The sequence below is a fragment of the Schistocerca nitens genome, unplaced genomic scaffold (assembly GCF_023898315.1).
Source record: "Schistocerca nitens isolate TAMUIC-IGC-003100 unplaced genomic scaffold, iqSchNite1.1 HiC_scaffold_468, whole genome shotgun sequence".
In the NCBI taxonomy this organism is placed as follows: Eukaryota; Metazoa; Arthropoda; class Insecta; order Orthoptera; family Acrididae; genus Schistocerca; species Schistocerca nitens.
The window spans coordinates 2704635-2722892 of NW_026046001.1; positions in this window are offsets into that span (position 1 = coordinate 2704635).

Genomic DNA, 18258 nt, shown 5'->3' on the forward strand with positions numbered 1-18258 from the left:
AATATGTAGTAAAAACCTTAGAAAATCTCCGTGTTTCGTCATTCACCATCGAATCGATATAACGCGAGATCGTCACATTGGTCGCATTTCTCTCTGAAACGGTTACATTTATGGTCTGCCAGCCCTTGTCGCGTGCTGCGGTATGTGGGGACAATACAAGCGGCACAGTAGAACACAGGAGAAGCATCTAAGTTGATGCAATCGCCCAGTACGAAGAGCTACATTTATAGTTTTAGTTATCGATTATTGAATTATTGGTCGGTTTGGTGCCTTGGACATGACCGAGGACCTTAAGATTTTGCATGAACCGAGGACTGGCCGCCACGTAACACGAGAAAATGTGAAAAGAGTTAATATGTAGTAAAAACCTTAGAAAATCTACGTGTTTCGTCATTCACCATCGAATCGATATAACGCGAGATCGTCACATTGGTCGCACTTCTCTCTGAAACGGTTACATTTATGGTCTGCCAGCCCTTGTCGCGTGCTGCGGTATGTGGGGACAATACAAGCAGCACAGTAGAACACAGGAGAAGCATCTAAGTTGATGCAATCGCCCAGTAAGAAGAGCTATATTTATAGTTTTAGTTATCGATTATTAAATTATTGGTCGGTTTGGTGCCTTGGACATGACGGAGGACCTTAAGATTTTGCATGAACCGAGGACTGGCAGCCACGTAACACGAGAAAATGTGAAAAGTGTTAATATGTAGTAAATACCTTAGAAAATCTCCGTGTTTCGTCATTCACCATCGAATCGATATAACGCGAGATCGTCACATTGGTCGCATTTCTCTCTGAAACGGTTACATTTATGGTCTGCCAGCCCTTGTCGCGTGCTGCGGTATGTGGGGACAATACAAGCAGCACAGTAGAACACAGGAGAAGCATCTAAGTTGATGCAATCGCCCAGTAAGAAGAGCTACATTTATAGTTTTAGTTATCGATTATTGAATTATTGGTCGGTTTGGTGCCTTGGACATGACCGAGGACCTCAAGATTTTGCATGAACCGAGGACTGGCAGCCACGTAACACGAGAAAATGTGAAAAGTGTTAATATGTAGTAAAAACCTTGGAAAATCTCCGTGTTTCGTCATTCACCATCGAATCGATATAACGCGAGATCGTCACATTGGTCGCATTTCTCTCTGAAACGGTTACATTTATGGTCTGCCAGCCCTTGTCGCGTGCTGCGGTATGTGGGGACAATACAAGCAGCACAGTAGAACACAGGAGAAGCATCTAAGTTGATGCAATCGCCCAGTAAGAAGAGCTACATTTATAGTTTTAGTTATCGATTATTGAATTATTGGTCGGTTTGGTGCCTTGGACATGACAGAGGACCTTAAGATTTTGCATGAACCGAGGATTGGCAGGCACGTAACACGAGAAAATGTGAAAAGTGTTAATATGTAGCAAAAACCTGAGAAAATCTCCGTGTTTCGTCATTCACCATCGAATCGATATAACGCGAGATCGTCACATTGGTCGCATTTCTCTCTGAAACGGTTACATTTATGGTCTGCCAGCCCTTGTCGCGTGCTGCGGTATGTGGGGACAATACAAGCGGCACAGTAGAACACAGGAGAAGCATCTAAGTTGATGCAATCGCCCAGTAAGAGGAGCTACATTTATAGTTTTAGTTATCGATTATTAAATTATTGGTCGGTTTGGTGCCTTGGACATGACCGAGGACCTTAAGATTTTGCATGAACCGAGGACTGGCAGCCACGTAACACGAGAAAATGTGAAAAGTGTTAATATGTAGTAAAAACCTTAGAAAATCTCCGTGTTTCGTCATTCACCATCGAATCGATATAACGCGAGATCGTCACATTGGTCGCATTTCTCTCTAAAACGGTTACATTTATGGTCTGCCAGCCCTTGTCGCGTGCTGCGGTATGTGGGGACAATACAAGCGGCACAGTAGAACACAGGAGAAGCATCTAAGTTGATGCAATCGCCCAGTAAGAGGAGCTACATTTATAGTTTTAGTTATCGATTATTAAATTATTGGTCGGTTTGGTGCCTTGGACATGACCGAGGACCTTAAGATTTTGCATGAACCGAGGACTGGCAGCCACGTAACACGAGAAAATGTGAAAAGTGTTAATATGTAGTAAAAACCTTAGAAAATCTCCGTGTTTCGTCATTCACCATCGAATCGATATAACGCGAGATCGTCACATTGGTCGCATTTCTCTCTAAAACGGTTACATTTATGGTCTGCCAGCCCTTGTCGCGTGCTGCGGTATGTGGGGACAATACAAGCGGCACAGTAGAACACAGGAGAAGCATCTAAGTTGATGCAATCGCCCAGTAAGAAGAGCTACATTTATAGTTTTAGTTATCGATTATTGAATTATTGGTCGGTTTGGTGCCTTGGACATGACCGAGGACCTTAAGATTTTGCATGAACCGAGGACTGGCAGCCACGTAACACGAGAAAATGTGAAAAGTGTTAATATGTAGTAAAAACCTTAGAAAATCTCCGTGTTTCGTCATTCACCATCGAATCGATATAACGCGAGATCGTCACATTGGTCGCATTTCTCTCTGAAACGGTTACATTTATGGTCTGCCAGCCCTTGTCGCGTGCTGCGGTATGTGGGGACAATACAAGCAGCACAGTAGAACACAGGAGAAGCATCTAAGTTGATGCAATCGCCCAGTAAGAAGAGCTACATTTATAGTTTTAGTTATCGATTATTGAATTATTGGTCGGTTTGGTGCCTTGGACATAACCGAGGACCTTAAGATTTTGCATGAACCGAGGACTGGCAGCCACGTAACACGAGAAAATGTGAAAAGTGTTAATATGTAGTAAATACCTTAGAAAATCTCCGTGTTTCGTCATTCACCATCGAATCGATATAACGCGAGATCGTCACATTGGTCGCATTTCTCTCTGAAACGGTTACATTTATGGTCTGCCAGCCCTTGTCGCGTGCTGCGGTATGTGGGGACAATACAAGCAGCACAGTAGAACACAGGAGAAGCATCTAAGTTGATGCAATCGCCCAGTAAGAAGAGCTACATTTATAGTTTTAGTTATCGATTATTGAATTATTGGTCGGTTTGGTGCCTTGGACATGACCGAGGACCTCAAGATTTTGCATGAACCGAGGACTGGCAGCCACGTAACACGAGAAAATGTGAAAAGTGTTAATATGTAGTAAAAACCTTGGAAAATCTCCGTGTTTCGTCATTCACCATCGAATCGATATAACGCGAGATCGTCACATTGGTCGCATTTCTCTCTGAAACGGTTACATTTATGGTCTGCCAGCCCTTGTCGCGTGCTGCGGTATGTGGGGACAATACAAGCAGCACAGTAGAACACAGGAGAAGCATCTAAGTTGATGCAATCGCCCAGTAAGAAGAGCTACATTTATAGTTTTAGTTATCGATTATTGAATTATTGGTCGGTTTGGTGCCTTGGACATGACAGAGGACCTTAAGATTTTGCATGAACCGAGGATTGGCAGGCACGTAACACGAGAAAATGTGAAAAGTGTTAATATGTAGCAAAAACCTGAGAAAATCTCCGTGTTTCGTCATTCACCATCGAATCGATATAACGCGAGATCGTCACATTGGTCGCATTTCTCTCTGAAACGGTTACATTTATGGTCTGCCAGCCCTTGTCGCGTGCTGCGGTATGTGGGGACAATACAAGCGGCACAGTAGAACACAGGAGAAGCATCTAAGTTGATGCAATCGCCCAGTAAGAGGAGCTACATTTATAGTTTTAGTTATCGATTATTAAATTATTGGTCGGTTTGGTGCCTTGGACATGACCGAGGACCTTAAGATTTTGCATGAACCGAGGACTGGCAGCCACGTAACACGAGAAAATATGAAAAGTGTTAATATGTAGTAAAAACCTTAGAAAATCTCCGTGTTTCGTCATTCACCATCGAATCGATATAACGCGAGATCGTCACATTGGTCGCATTTCTCTCTAAAACGGTTACATTTATGGTCTGCCAGCCCTTGTCGCGTGCTGCGGTATGTGGGGACAATACAAGCGGCACAGTAGAACACAGGAGAAGCATCTAAGTTGATGCAATCGCCCAGTAAGAGGAGCTACATTTATAGTTTTAGTTATCGATTATTAAATTATTGGTCGGTTTGGTGCCTTGGACATGACCGAGGACCTTAAGATTTTGCATGAACCGAGGACTGGCAGCCACGTAACACGAGAAAATGTGAAAAGTGTTAATATGTAGTAAAAACCTTAGAAAATCTCCGTGTTTCGTCATTCACCATCGAATCGATATAACGCGAGATCGTCACATTGGTCGCATTTCTCTCTAAAACGGTTACATTTATGGTCTGCCAGCCCTTGTCGCGTGCTGCGGTATGTGGGGACAATACAAGCGGCACAGTAGAACACAGGAGAAGCATCTAAGTTGATGCAATCGCCCAGTAAGAAGAGCTACATTTATAGTTTTAGTTATCGATTATTGAATTATTGGTCGGTTTGGTGCCTTGGACATGACCGAGGACCTTAAGATTTTGCATGAACCGAGGACTGGCAGCCACGTAACACGAGAAAATGTGAAAAGTGTTAATATGTAGTAAAAACCTTAGAAAATCTCCGTGTTTCGTCATTCACCATCGAATCGATATAACGCGAGATCGTCACATTGGTCGCATTTCTCTCTGAAACGGTTACATTTATGGTCTGCCAGCCCTTGTCGCGTGCTGCGGTATGTGGGGACAATACAAGCAGCACAGTAGAACACAGGAGAAGCATCTAAGTTGATGCAATCGCCCAGTAAGAAGAGCTACATTTATAGTTTTAGTTATCGATTATTGAATTATTGGTCGGTTTGGTGCCTTGGACATAACCGAGGACCTTAAGATTTTGCATGAACCGAGGACTGGCAGCCACGTAACACGAGAAAATGTGAAAAGTGTTAATATGTAGTAAAAACCTTAGAAAATCTCCGTGTTTCGTCATTCACCATCGAATCGATATAACGCGAGATCGTCACATTGGTCGCATTTCTCTCTGAAACGGTTACATTTATGGTCTGCCAGCCCTTGTCGCGTGCTGCGGTATGTGGGGACAATACAAGCAGCACAGTAGAACACAGGAGAAGCATCTAAGTTGATGCAATCGCTCAGTAAGAAGAGCTACATTTATAGTTTTAGTTATCGATTATTGAATTATTGGTCGGTTTGGTGCCTTGGACATGACAGAGGACCTTAAGATTTTGCATGAACCGAGGACTGGCAGCCACGTAACACGAGAAAATGTGAAAAGTGTTAATATGTAGTAAAAACCTTAGAAAATCTCCGTGTTTCGTCATTCACCATCGAATCGATATAACGCAAGATCGTCACATTGGTCGCATTTCTCTCTGAAACGGTTACATTTATGGTCTGCCAGCCCTTGTCGCGTGCTGCGGTATGTGGGGACAATACAAGCAGCACAGTAGAACACAGGAGAAGCATCTAAGTTGATGCAATCGCCCAGTAAGAAGAGCTACATTTATAGCTTTAGTTATCGATTATTGAATTATTGGTCGGTTTGGTGCCTTGGACATGACAGAGGACCTTAAGATTTTGCATGAACCGAGGACTGGCCGCCACGTAACACGAGAAAATGTGAAAAGAGTTAATATGTAGTAAAAACCTTAGAAAATCTACGTGTTTCGTCATTCACCATCGAATCGATATAACGCGAGATCGTCACATTGGTCGCATTTCTCTCTGAAACGGTTACATTTATGGTCTGCCAGCCCTTGTCGCGTGCTGCGGTATGTGGGGACAATACAAGCAGCACAGTAGAACACAGGAGAAGCATCTAAGTTGATGCAATCGCCCAGTAAGAAGAGCTATATTTATAGTTTTAGTTATCGATTATTAAATTATTGGTCGGTTTGGTGCCTTGGACATGACGGAGGACCTTAAGATTTTGCATGAACCGAGGACTGGCAGCCACGTAACACGAGAAAATGTGAAAAGTGTTAATATGTAGTAAAAACCTTAGAAAATCTCCGTGTTTCGTCATTCACCATCGAATCGATATAACGCGAGATCGTCACATTGGTCGCATTTCTCTCTGAAACGGTTACATTTATGGTCTGCCAGCCCTTGTCGCGTGCTGCGGTATGTGGGGACAATACAAGCAGCACAGTAGAACACAGGAGAAGCATCTAAGTTGATGCAATCGCCCAGTAAGAAGAGCTACATTTATAGTTTTAGTTATCGATTATTGAATTATTGGTCGGTTTGGTGCCTTGGACATGACCGAGGACCTCAAGATTTTGCATGAACCGAGGACTGGCAGCCACGTAACACGAGAAAATGTGAAAAGTGTTAATATGTAGTAAGAACCTTGGAAAATCTCCGTGTTTCGTCATTCACCATCGAATCGATATAACGCGAGATCGTCACATTGGTCGCATTTCTCTCTGAAACGGTTACATTTATGGTCTGCCAGCCCTTGTCGCGTGCTGCGGTATGTGGGGACAATACAAGCAGCACAGTAGAACACAGGAGAAGCATCTAAGTTGATGCAATCGCCCAGTAAGAAGAGCTACATTTATAGTTTTAGTTATCGATTATTGAATTATTGGTCGGTTTGGTGCCTTGGACATGACAGAGGACCTTAAGATTTTGCATGAACCGAGGATTGGCAGGCACGTAACACGAGAAAATGTGAAAAGTGTTAATATGTAGCAAAAACCTGAGAAAATCTCCGTGTTTCGTCATTCACCATCGAATCGATATAACGCGAGATCGTCACATTGGTCGCATTTCTCTCTGAAACGGTTACATTTATGGTCTGCCAGCCCTTGTCGCGTGCTGCGGTATGTGGGGACAATACAAGCGGCACAGTAGAACACAGGAGAAGCATCTAAGTTGATGCAATCGCCCAGTAAGAGGAGCTACATTTATAGTTTTAGTTATCGATTATTAAATTATTGGTCGGTTTGGTGCCTTGGACATGACCGAGGACCTTAAGATTTTGCATGAACCGAGGACTGGCAGCCACGTAACACGAGAAAATGTGAAAAGTGTTAATATGTAGTAAAAACCTTAGAAAATCTCCGTGTTTCGTCATTCACCATCGAATCGATATAACGCGAGATCGTCACATTGGTCGCATTTCTCTCTAAAACGGTTACATTTATGGTCTGCCAGCCCTTGTCGCGTGCTGCGGTATGTGGGGACAATACAAGCGGCACAGTAGAACACAGGAGAAGCATCTAAGTTGATGCAATCGCCCAGTAAGAGGAGCTACATTTATAGTTTTAGTTATCGATTATTAAATTATTGGTCGGTTTGGTGCCTTGGACATGACCGAGGACCTTAAGATTTTGCATGAACCGAGGACTGGCAGCCACGTAACACGAGAAAATGTGAAAAGTGTTAATATGTAGTAAAAACCTTAGAAAATCTCCGTGTTTCGTCATTCACCATCGAATCGATATAACGCGAGATCGTCACATTGGTCGCATTTCTCTCTAAAACGGTTACATTTATGGTCTGCCAGCCCTTGTCGCGTGCTGCGGTATGTGGGGACAATACAAGCGGCACAGTAGAACACAGGAGAAGCATCTAAGTTGATGCAATCGCCCAGTAAGAAGAGCTACATTTATAGTTTTAGTTATCGATTATTGAATTATTGGTCGGTTTGGTGCCTTGGACATGACCGAGGACCTTAAGATTTTGCATGAACCGAGGACTGGCAGCCACGTAACACGAGAAAATGTGAAAAGTGTTAATATGTAGTAAAAACCTTAGAAAATCTCCGTGTTTCGTCATTCACCATCGAATCGATATAACGCGAGATCGTCACATTGGTCGCATTTCTCTCTGAAACGGTTACATTTATGGTCTGCCAGCCCTTGTCGCGTGCTGCGGTATGTGGGGACAATACAAGCAGCACAGTAGAACACAGGAGAAGCATCTAAGTTGATGCAATCGCCCAGTAAGAAGAGCTACATTTATAGTTTTAGTTATCGATTATTGAATTATTGGTCGGTTTGGTGCCTTGGACATAACCGAGGACCTTAAGATTTTGCATGAACCGAGGACTGGCAGCCACGTAACACGAGAAAATGTGAAAAGTGTTAATATGTAGTAAAAACCTTAGAAAATCTCCGTGTTTCGTCATTCACCATCGAATCGATATAACGCGAGATCGTCACATTGGTCGCATTTCTCTCTGAAACGGTTACATTTATGGTCTGCCAGCCCTTGTCGCGTGCTGCGGTATGTGGGGACAATACAAGCAGCACAGTAGAACACAGGAGAAGCATCTAAGTTGATGCAATCGCTCAGTAAGAAGAGCTACATTTATAGTTTTAGTTATCGATTATTGAATTATTGGTCGGTTTGGTGCCTTGGACATGACCGAGGACCTTAAGATTTTGCATGAACCGAGGACTGGCAGCCACGTAACACGAGAAAATGTGAAAAGTGTTAATATGTAGTAAAAACCTTAGAAAATCTCCGTGTTTCGTCATTCACCATCGAATCGATATAACGCGAGATCGTCACATTGGTCGCATTTCTCTCTGAAACGGTTACGTTTATGGTCTGCCAGCCCTTGTCGCGTGCTGCGGTATGTGGGGACAATACAAGCAGCACAGTAGAACACAGGAGAAGCATCTAAGTTGATGCAATCGCCCAGTAAGAAGAGCTACATTTATAGTTTTAGTTATCGATTATTGAATTATTGGTCGGTTTGGTGCCTTGGACATGACCGAGGACCTTAAGATTGTGCATGAACCGAGGACTGGTACCCACGTAACACGAGATAATGTGAAAAGTGTTAATATGTAGTAAAAACCTTAGAAAATCTCCGTGTTTCGTCATTCACCATCGAATCGATATAACGCGAGATCGTCACATTGGTCGCATTTCTCTCTGAAACGGTTACATTTATGGTCTGCCAGCCCTTGTCGCGTGCTGCGGTATGTGGGGACAATACAAGCAGCACAGTAGAACACAGGGGAAGCATCTAAGTTGTGCAATCGCCCAGTAAGAATAGCTACATTTATAGTTTTAGTTATCGATTATTGAATTATTGGTCGGTTTGGTGCCTTGGACATGACCGAGGACCTTAAGATTTTGCATGAACCGAGGACTGGCCGCCACGTAACACGAGAAAATGTGAAAAGTGTTAATATATAGTAAAAACCTTAGAAAATCTCCGTGTTTCGTCATTCACCATCGAATCGATATAACGCGAGATCGTCACATTGGTCGCATTTCTCCCTGAAACGGTTACATTTATGGTCTGCCAGCCCTTGTCGCGTGCTGCGGTATGTGGGGACAATACAAGCAGCACAGTAGAACACAGGAGAAGCATCTAAGTTGATGCAATCGCCCAGTAAGAATAGCTACATTTATAGTTTTAGTTATCGATTATTGAATTATTGGTCGGTTTGGTGCCTTGGACATGACAGAGGACCTTAAGATTTTGCATGAACCGAGGACTGGCCGCCACGTAACACGAGAAAATGTGAAAAGTGTTAATATGTAGTAAAAACCTTAGAAAATCTCCGTGTTTCGTCATTCACCATCGAATCGATATAACGTGAGATCGTCACATTGGTCGCATTTCTCTCTGAAACGGTTACATTTATGGTCTGCCAGCCCTTGTCGCGTGCTGCGGTATGTGGGGACAATACAAGCAGCACAGTAGAACACAGGAGAAGCATCTAAGTTGATGCAATCGCCCAGTAAGAAGAGCTACATTTATAGTTTTAGTTATCGATTATTAAATTATTGGTCGGTTTGGTGCCTTGGACATGACCGAGGACCTTAAGATTTTGCATGAACCGAGGACTGGCAGCCACGTAACACGAGAAAAAGTGAAAAGTGTTAATATGTAGTAAAAACCTTAGAAAATCTCCGTGTTTCGTCATTCACCATCGAATCGATATAACGCGAGATCGTCACATTGGTCGCATTTCTCTCTGAAACGGTTACATTTATGGTCTGCCAGCCCTTGTCGCGTGCTGCGGTATGTGGGGACAATACAAGCAGCATAGCACAACACAGGAGAAGCATCTAAGTTGATGCAATCGCCCAGTAAGAAGAGCTACATTTATAGTTTTAGTTATCGATTATTAAATTATTGGTCGGTTTGGTGCCTTGGACATGACCGAGGACCTTAAGATTTTGCATGAACTGAGGACTGGCAGCCACGTAACACGAGAAAATGTGAAAAGTGTTAATATGTAGTAAAAACTGTTGTATCTATGCTAATACAGCATAGACACAATGAGTGGCTAGGTGCACGCGAAACTAACGCAGACGGGCGTAAATTCTGAAACAGGAGACTGGATGAAAAACTATAAAGAAAAGAACGTATTGAGTAGATTACTTAACTTTTAATGATGTTCTTCTTGTTGAAATACATCTCTTGCATAGTAGTAAGCAATTAGCACTGATACAACTGGCGCCTTGCTAGGTAGTAGCGATGGACTAGCTGAAGGCTATTTAATCTGTCTCTCGGCAAATGAGAGGAATACTTGGTAGGTCTAGTCGCAAGCTATGTCGTCCGTACAACTGGGGCGAGGTCAAGTCCGTGTCTTCTGACCTGCCATGTGGTGGCGCTAGGTTTGCGAATACACAGTGGCGACACGCGGGTCCGACATGTACTACAGGACCGCGGCCGATTTAAGTTACCACCTAGCAAGTGTGGTGTCTAGCGGTGACACCACATTCCTCCCCCGCAAATCGGCGAACGGTCGTGAGATAAGGCTTCCGCCCGCCGTGGGGAGGACCCCATGTTGACGTATGCGATGAGGTGGGGAGCCTAACAACAGGCGAGGCTGTGCCACCCGCACCCGGCCATTCGGTCCGAGGGGAGCTAGGAAACGCCTGCAAACCTAGTCCAGGGTGCACGTCAACATGAGGTGTTTGCGCACGTAATGATATAAAAGGAGCCGCGGGGTCGACCTCCATGTGGTCGGAGCACCCGACGGGCGAAGACGACATCTGGTCCGGAGCGGGCAAGAGGTCCATGGCGGAGGACGGCTGGTCACGGGAAGCAAGCGGCGGCGCGTGACCCAGGGAGGCGCGAGGCGGCTGCAGCGAAGCGTCCGCTGCTGGCGGCGCCGGCGGCGGCTGCGGCGGCGCGACGCCATGAGGCAAAATGGAAGGCATCGTCGGTAACACCTGGGGATGAGGCGAGCCAGTAGATGGGTCCCCAAGGCGCCGACCGGACGGCTCCGTCGCTGAAAGCAGACGGGGAGCGGCAGAACCCAGGCGACGACAGAGGCGCAGCTGATTGAGATGCCGACGCACCTCACCAGAGGCCCCCAAAACCAAATACATCGCGCGGCCGAGGCAGCGAAGAATGCGCCCTGCGAGCCAACGCTGTGAACCGCGATAGTTGCGATAATAGACAACGTCGCCAGGAGCAAAAGCAGGAGTCTGCCGCTGCACAGGAACCTGATGTGGCGGATGCAGCAAAGACATCAGAGTTCGATGAGGACGACCATGGAGCAACTCAGCCGGCGAGCGACCATCGCGGGGCTGAGAGCGATATGAGGACAAAAAGAGCAACAAAGCGTCCTCCCGAGAATGCGACTCTTTCAACTTCAACATCTGTGACTTGAAAGTCCGGACCAAACGTTCAGCGGCACCGTTTGACTGAGGCGAAAACGGCGCGGATGTCAGATGTTGAATACCATTGGCCTTGCAGAACGACTGAAATTCTGCGGACATGAATTGTGGGCCATTGTCGGAAACAATAGTCTGCGGAAGACCTTCAAGGCAAAAGATAGCAGACAAGGCTTGGATGGTGGCAGAAGACGTCGTGGAAGACATCCGGACAACAAAAGGAAAATTACTGAAAGCATCGACCACAACCAACCATCGAGCATTCCAGAACGGACCAGCAAAATCGATGTGCAAGCGTTGCCAAGGGGAAGTGGCTTTCGGCCATGCAAAGAATTTCCGTGGCGGTGCGGATTGTTGTTCGGCACACGCCACGCAAGAGGAGCACATATTCGCAATCGCAGCATCGATTCCGAACCAAGTACAGTGCTGTCGAGCAAGTTGTTTCGTTCGCACTATACCCCAATGTCCTTGGTGAAGAAGCTTTAAGACAGAGGACTGCAACGAACGTGGGACCACGACTCGGGATTGATCATTATCGGAACGCAACAACAAAACACCACGTCGGACAAAAAGTCTCTCCTTGTGAGCAAAAAAACGGCGAACCAAAGGATCCTCGATCCGTGACTTGGACAAGGGCCATTGCGTAGCAACAAAACGCAAAACGGGAGCAAGGACAGGGTCAGCAGCTGTGGCTGTAGCTACACGACGAAAATCAATCGGAAACGATGCGACCACGTCATCGGCTTCCGAATCAATGAACATGCAAGCAAGTTCGGAAGAATCGAATGCTTTATCCTCAGCAACAGGCAAACGGGACAACGCATCAGCGTTTCCGTGCTTAGCAGTGGACCGATACAAGATATCGTAGCGGTACTGCGAGAGAAAAAGAGACCAGCGAATGAATTTCTGCGCTGTACGTGGAGGTACAGGCTTGTTCGGATGAAAAAGCGATGTCAAAGGCTTGTGGTCCGTGATGATTGTAAAGTGACGACCATACAAGAAATCGTGAAACTTTGTTACACCAAACACAAGAGCCAAAGCTTCCTTCTCGATTTGGGAATAATTTCTTTGCGCAGATGAGAGCAATTTTGACGCAAAGGCAATAGGGCGATCATGCGAACCATCTTTGTGCGCAAGCACAGCACCGATCCCGAAATCCGATGCATCGACCATCAACAAAAGGGGTTTTCGGGGATCGAATGGCGTAAGGCAAGTATTTGATAGTAACGCCGATTTCAACTGGCGAAAGGCGCGTTCGCATTCCGTCGTCCAGACGAACGGAACACCTTTACGGCGTAAGCGATGAAGCGGAGCTGAAATAGAAGAAGCATTGCGCACAAATCGATGATAATAATTTACCTTACCCAGCACACTCTGCAGCTGTTTTAAGTTCTGCGGTGACGGCAAGTCCTGAATGGCACGAAGGTGCTCTGGACTCGGATGTATACCTTGGGCATTTATGACATGCCCCAGGTACGGTAAGTCACGAGCAAAAAACACACATTTGTCCTTCCTCAAGCGAAGACCATTTAGTCGCAATACCTGAAATAATGTTCGGAGATTTTGCAAATGTTCTGCTTCTGTCTTTCCTGAGATTACAATATCGTCCAGATAGTTCGCAGCCGTAGGGACCGACGCACAAATAGTTTGTAAATATTGCTGAAATAAAGCAGGGGCGGATGCACACCCGAATGGCAGTCTTTTGAAGCGATACAAGCCAAGATGCGTGTTTACCACTAAGACGCGCTGGGATTCTTCGTCCACAGGTATTTGCAAGTACGCATCTGCTAGGTCCAATTTTGAAAAATATTTTCCCGGGCACAGTTTGTCAAAAAGATCTTCCGGGCGGGGCAAAGGAAAAGTAGCAGTCACAAGTTGTGGATTCACAGTGGCCTTGAAGTCCACACAAAGTCTCAATTTTCCGGAAGGTTTTGGCAAAATGACTAAGGGTGAGGCCCAGAGAGAAGCCTGCACACGTTCAATGACACCTTGAGATTCTAATTCGGCTAATGTTCTTGCGACCTCATCACGCAATGCGTGGGGAACATTGCGCGCTCTGAAAAATTTTGGTTGCGCGTTATCTTTCAATTCCAAATGCGCTTCATAGTTCTTAGCGCAACCAAGGCCCGGTGCAAAAATGTCTGCAAATTCGTCACAAAGACTAGAAACACTGGCGGAAGGCACAGTCTGATTCACTGATAGGACCTGATTTACAATAGACATATTAAACAATTGAAACAAATCTAAACCAAACAAGTTCACGGCACTAGAGGAACGAAGAACATAAAATGACACAAGTTTTGTCTGTCCCTTGTATGTTGCAAGAAGGCTGCACTGTCCGAACACAGGTATATGCTGTCCTGAGTAACTAGTTAACGTAACATCTGCGGCACGCAATGGCGGTTTGCCCAGTTGTTTGTACGTGTCGTGATTGAGCAATGAAACTGCAGCTCCGGTATCGAGCTGGAATGGTATCACTTTGCCTGCAAAGTCTAAGTCCACAAAAAGTTTATTGTCTTGTTGACGACAAGAGCGACTGTCTCGTGCAATTTGAACGGAGACAGGTACAGAAGCACTTGCGACTTTACGGGATTTCCGGCGACGTCGACGCACACTTTGGGTGGGACGAACACAGTCACTGTTAGCTAAAGTGTCACTGGACGGGTGGGAATGAACTACATTAATGTCCATGGGCGAAGGTCCACGAGCCTGATTGTCCTGGGTTCGATTCCGGCGCGAAGCAAAGGGCCTGTAATTTGTGTGATTGTCTGACCTAAGCTTTTTCTGGCAAACACTTTGTACATGTCCTTTCTTTTGGCAGTAAAAGCAAATAGCTTGGCGTGACGGGCAATTTTCACGCGAATGTCTAGTTGCACACCGCGGGCAAGATTTCACTGCATTTGCTTGCTTACGCGGCGCACGTGGTTGCCAGCTAGGCGGCCGCTGCGAAGTCGGGCGCGAGGGCCGCTTAGCGTCCCGTGCAGCGGGCCCGGCGGGCCGATGAACGTGACACACTGCTGGCGAAGTTTCAAATGATTCCTGAGCAAAGTCAAGTGTGTCTTGCCTGTCCAATATGTCTATCACTTGTTGCAGGGAGGGATTAACTAGCTTCAAAATCTGTTCCCTTATGCGAACATCAGAAACGTTCTGTGCAATTGCATCACGCACCATAGTATCTGAATATGGGAGGCCACATTCACAGGCAAACGCGCAGTCTCTAGTAAGTCCTTGCAAAGTTGCTACCCACTCCCTATTAGTCTGACCGGCGGTACGTTTTGTACGAAAAAACGTATACCGTTTGGCAACTACATTAACTGTTTCTTTGAAATAGGCATCTAAAGCCGACAAAATTTCCTCGTAGGTCAGAGTTGCTACGTCGCGTCGGGGAAACAATTTCACTATCACCCGGTAGGTAGACACACCGACACAAGAAAGCAAAAACGGCTGCCGCTCTTTACCTTGAATTCCATGGGCTGCCATGTGGAACTGGAACTGAGCGGTCCACTCAGTCCAAGTTTCGCACGCGGCCTCGAAGGGCCTAAATGGCGGTGCGACAGCGGTGTGTGGCTGCGGTAGCGATGAAGCGGCTGCCGCCGCATCGGTTTGCAACACACGTTGACCCTGGACGAGCTGTCCAAGGGCTTCCAGTAACGCCTGCGTCTGCTGATTCTGCAAGCGAAAAAATTCGGACAGTACATCCGGAGATGGTGGCGAAGCCATGACACAAGCAAAATAATACAAAATCCCATCCTCGTCGCCAATATGTTGTATCTATGCTAATACAGCATAGACACAATGAGTGGCTAGGTGCACGCGAAACTAACGCAGACGGGCGTAAATTCTGAAACAGGAGACTGGATGAAAAACTATAAAGAAAAGAACGTATTGAGTAGATTACTTAACTTTTAATGATGTTCTTCTTGTTGAAATACATCTCTTGCATAGTAGTAAGCAATTAGCACTGATACAACTGGCGCCTTGCTAGGTAGTAGCGATGGACTAGCTGAAGGCTATTTAATCTGTCTCTCGGCAAATGAGAGGAATACTTGGTAGGTCTAGTCGCAAGCTATGTCGTCCGTACAACTGGGGCGAGGTCATGTCCGTGTCTTGTGACCTGCCATGTGGTGGCGCTAGGATTGCGAGTACACAGTGGCGACACGCGGGTCCGACATGTACTACAGGACCGCGGCCGATTTAAGTTACCACCTAGCAAGTGTGGTGTCTAGCGGTGACACCACAAAAACCTTAGAAAATCTCCGTGTTTCGTCATTCACCATCGAATCGATATAACGCGAGATCGTCACATTGGTCGCATTTCTCTCTGAAACGGTTACATTTATGGTCTGCCAGCCCTTGTCGCGTGCTGCGGTATGTGGGGACAATACAAGCAGCACAGTAGAACACAGGAGAAGCATCTAAGTTGATGCAATCGCCCAGTAAGAAGAGCTACATTTATAGTTTTAGTTATCGATTATTGAATTATTGGTCGGTTTGGTGCCTTGGACATGACCGAGGACCTTAAGATTTTGCATGAACCGAGGACTGGCAGCCACGTAACACGAGAAAATGTGAAAAGTGTTAATATGTAGTAAAAACCTTAGAAAATCTCCGTGTTTCGTCATTCACCATCGAATCGATATAACGCGAGATCGTCACATTGGTCGCATTTCTCTCTGAAACGGTTACATTTATGGTCTGCCAGCCCTTGTCGCGTGCTGCGGTATGTTGGGACAATACAAGCAGCACAGTAGAACACAGGAGAAGCATCTAAGTTGATGCAATCGCCCAGTAAGAAGAGCTACATTTATAGTTTTAGTTATCGATTATTGAATTATTGGTCGGTTTGGTGCCTTGGACATGACCGAGGACCTTAAGATTTTGCATGAACCGAGGACTGGCAGCCACGTAACACGAGAAAATGTGAAAAGTGTTAATATGTAGTAAAAACCTTAGAAAATATCCGTGTTTCGTCATTCACCATCGAATCGATATAACGCGAGATCGTCACATTGGTCGCATTTCTCTCTGAAACGGTTACATTTATGGTCTGCCAGCCCTTGTCGCGTGCTGCGGTATGTGGGGACAATACAAGCGGCACAGTAGAACACAGGAGATGCATCTAAGTTGATGCAATCGCCCAGTAAGAAGAGCTACATTTATAGTTTTAGTTATCGATTATTAAATTATTGGTCGGTTTGGTGCCTTGGACATGACCGAGGACCTTAAGATTTTGCATGAACTGAGGACTGGCAGCCACGTAACACGAGAAAATGTGAAAAGTGTTAATATGTAGTAAAAACCTTAGAAAATCTCCGTGTTTCGTCATTCACCATCGAATCGATATAACGCGAGATCGTCATATTGGTCGCATTTCTCTCTGAAACGGTTACATTTATGGTCTGCCAGCCCTTGTCGCGTGCTGCGGTATGTGGGGACAATACAAGCAGCACAGTAGAACACAGGAGAAGCATCTAAGTTGATGCAATCGCCCAGTAAGAAGAGCTACATTTATAGTTTTAGTTATCGATTATTGAATTATTGGTCGGTTTGGTGCCTTGGACATGACCGAGGACCTTAAGATTGTGCATGAACCGAGGACTGGTACCTAAGTAACACGAGATAATGTGAAAAGTGTTAATATGTAGTAAAAACCTTAGAAAATCTCCGTGTTTCGTCATTCACCATCGAATCGATATAACGCGAGATCGTCACATTGGTCGCATTTCTCTCTGAAACGGTTACATTTATGGTCTGCCAGCCCTTGTCGCGTGCTGCGGTATGTTGGGACAATACAAGCAGCACAGTAGAACACAGGAGAAGCATCTAAGTTGATGCAATCGCCCAGTAAGAAGAGCTACATTTATAGTTTTAGTTATCGATTATTGAATTATTGGTCGGTTTGGTGCCTTGGACATGACCGAGGACCTTAAGATTTTGCATGAACCGAGGACTGGCAGCCACGTAACACGAGAAAATGGGAAAAGTGTTAATATGTAGTAAAAACCTTAGAAAATCTCCGTGTTTCGTCATTCACCATCGAATCGATATAACGCGAGATTGTCACATTGGTCGCATTTCTCTCTGAAACGGTTACATTTATGGTCTGCCAGCCCTTGTCGCGTGCTGCGGTATGTGGGGACAATACAAGCAGCACAGTAGAACACAGGAGAAGCATCTAAGTTGATGCAATCGCCCAGTAAGAATAGCTACATTTATAGTTTTAGTTATCGATTATTGAATTATTGGTCGGTTTGGTGCCTTGGACATGACAGAGGACCTTAAGATTTTGCGTGAACCGAGGACTGGCCGCCACGTAACACGAGACAATGTGAAAAGTGTTAATATGTAGTAAAAACCTTAGAAAATCTCCGTGTTTCGTCATTCACCATCGAATCGATATAACGCGAGATCGTCACATTGGTCGCATTTCTCTCTGAAACGGTTACATTTATGGTCTGCCAGCCCTTGTCGCGTGCTGCGGTATGTGGGGACAATAAAAGCAGCACAGCAGAACACAGGAGAAGCATCTAAGTTGATGCAATCGCCCAGTAAGAAGAGCTACATTTATAGTTTTAGTTATCGATTATTAAATTATTGGTCGGTTTGGTGCCTTGGACATGACCGTGGACCTTAAGATTTTGCATGAACCGAGGACT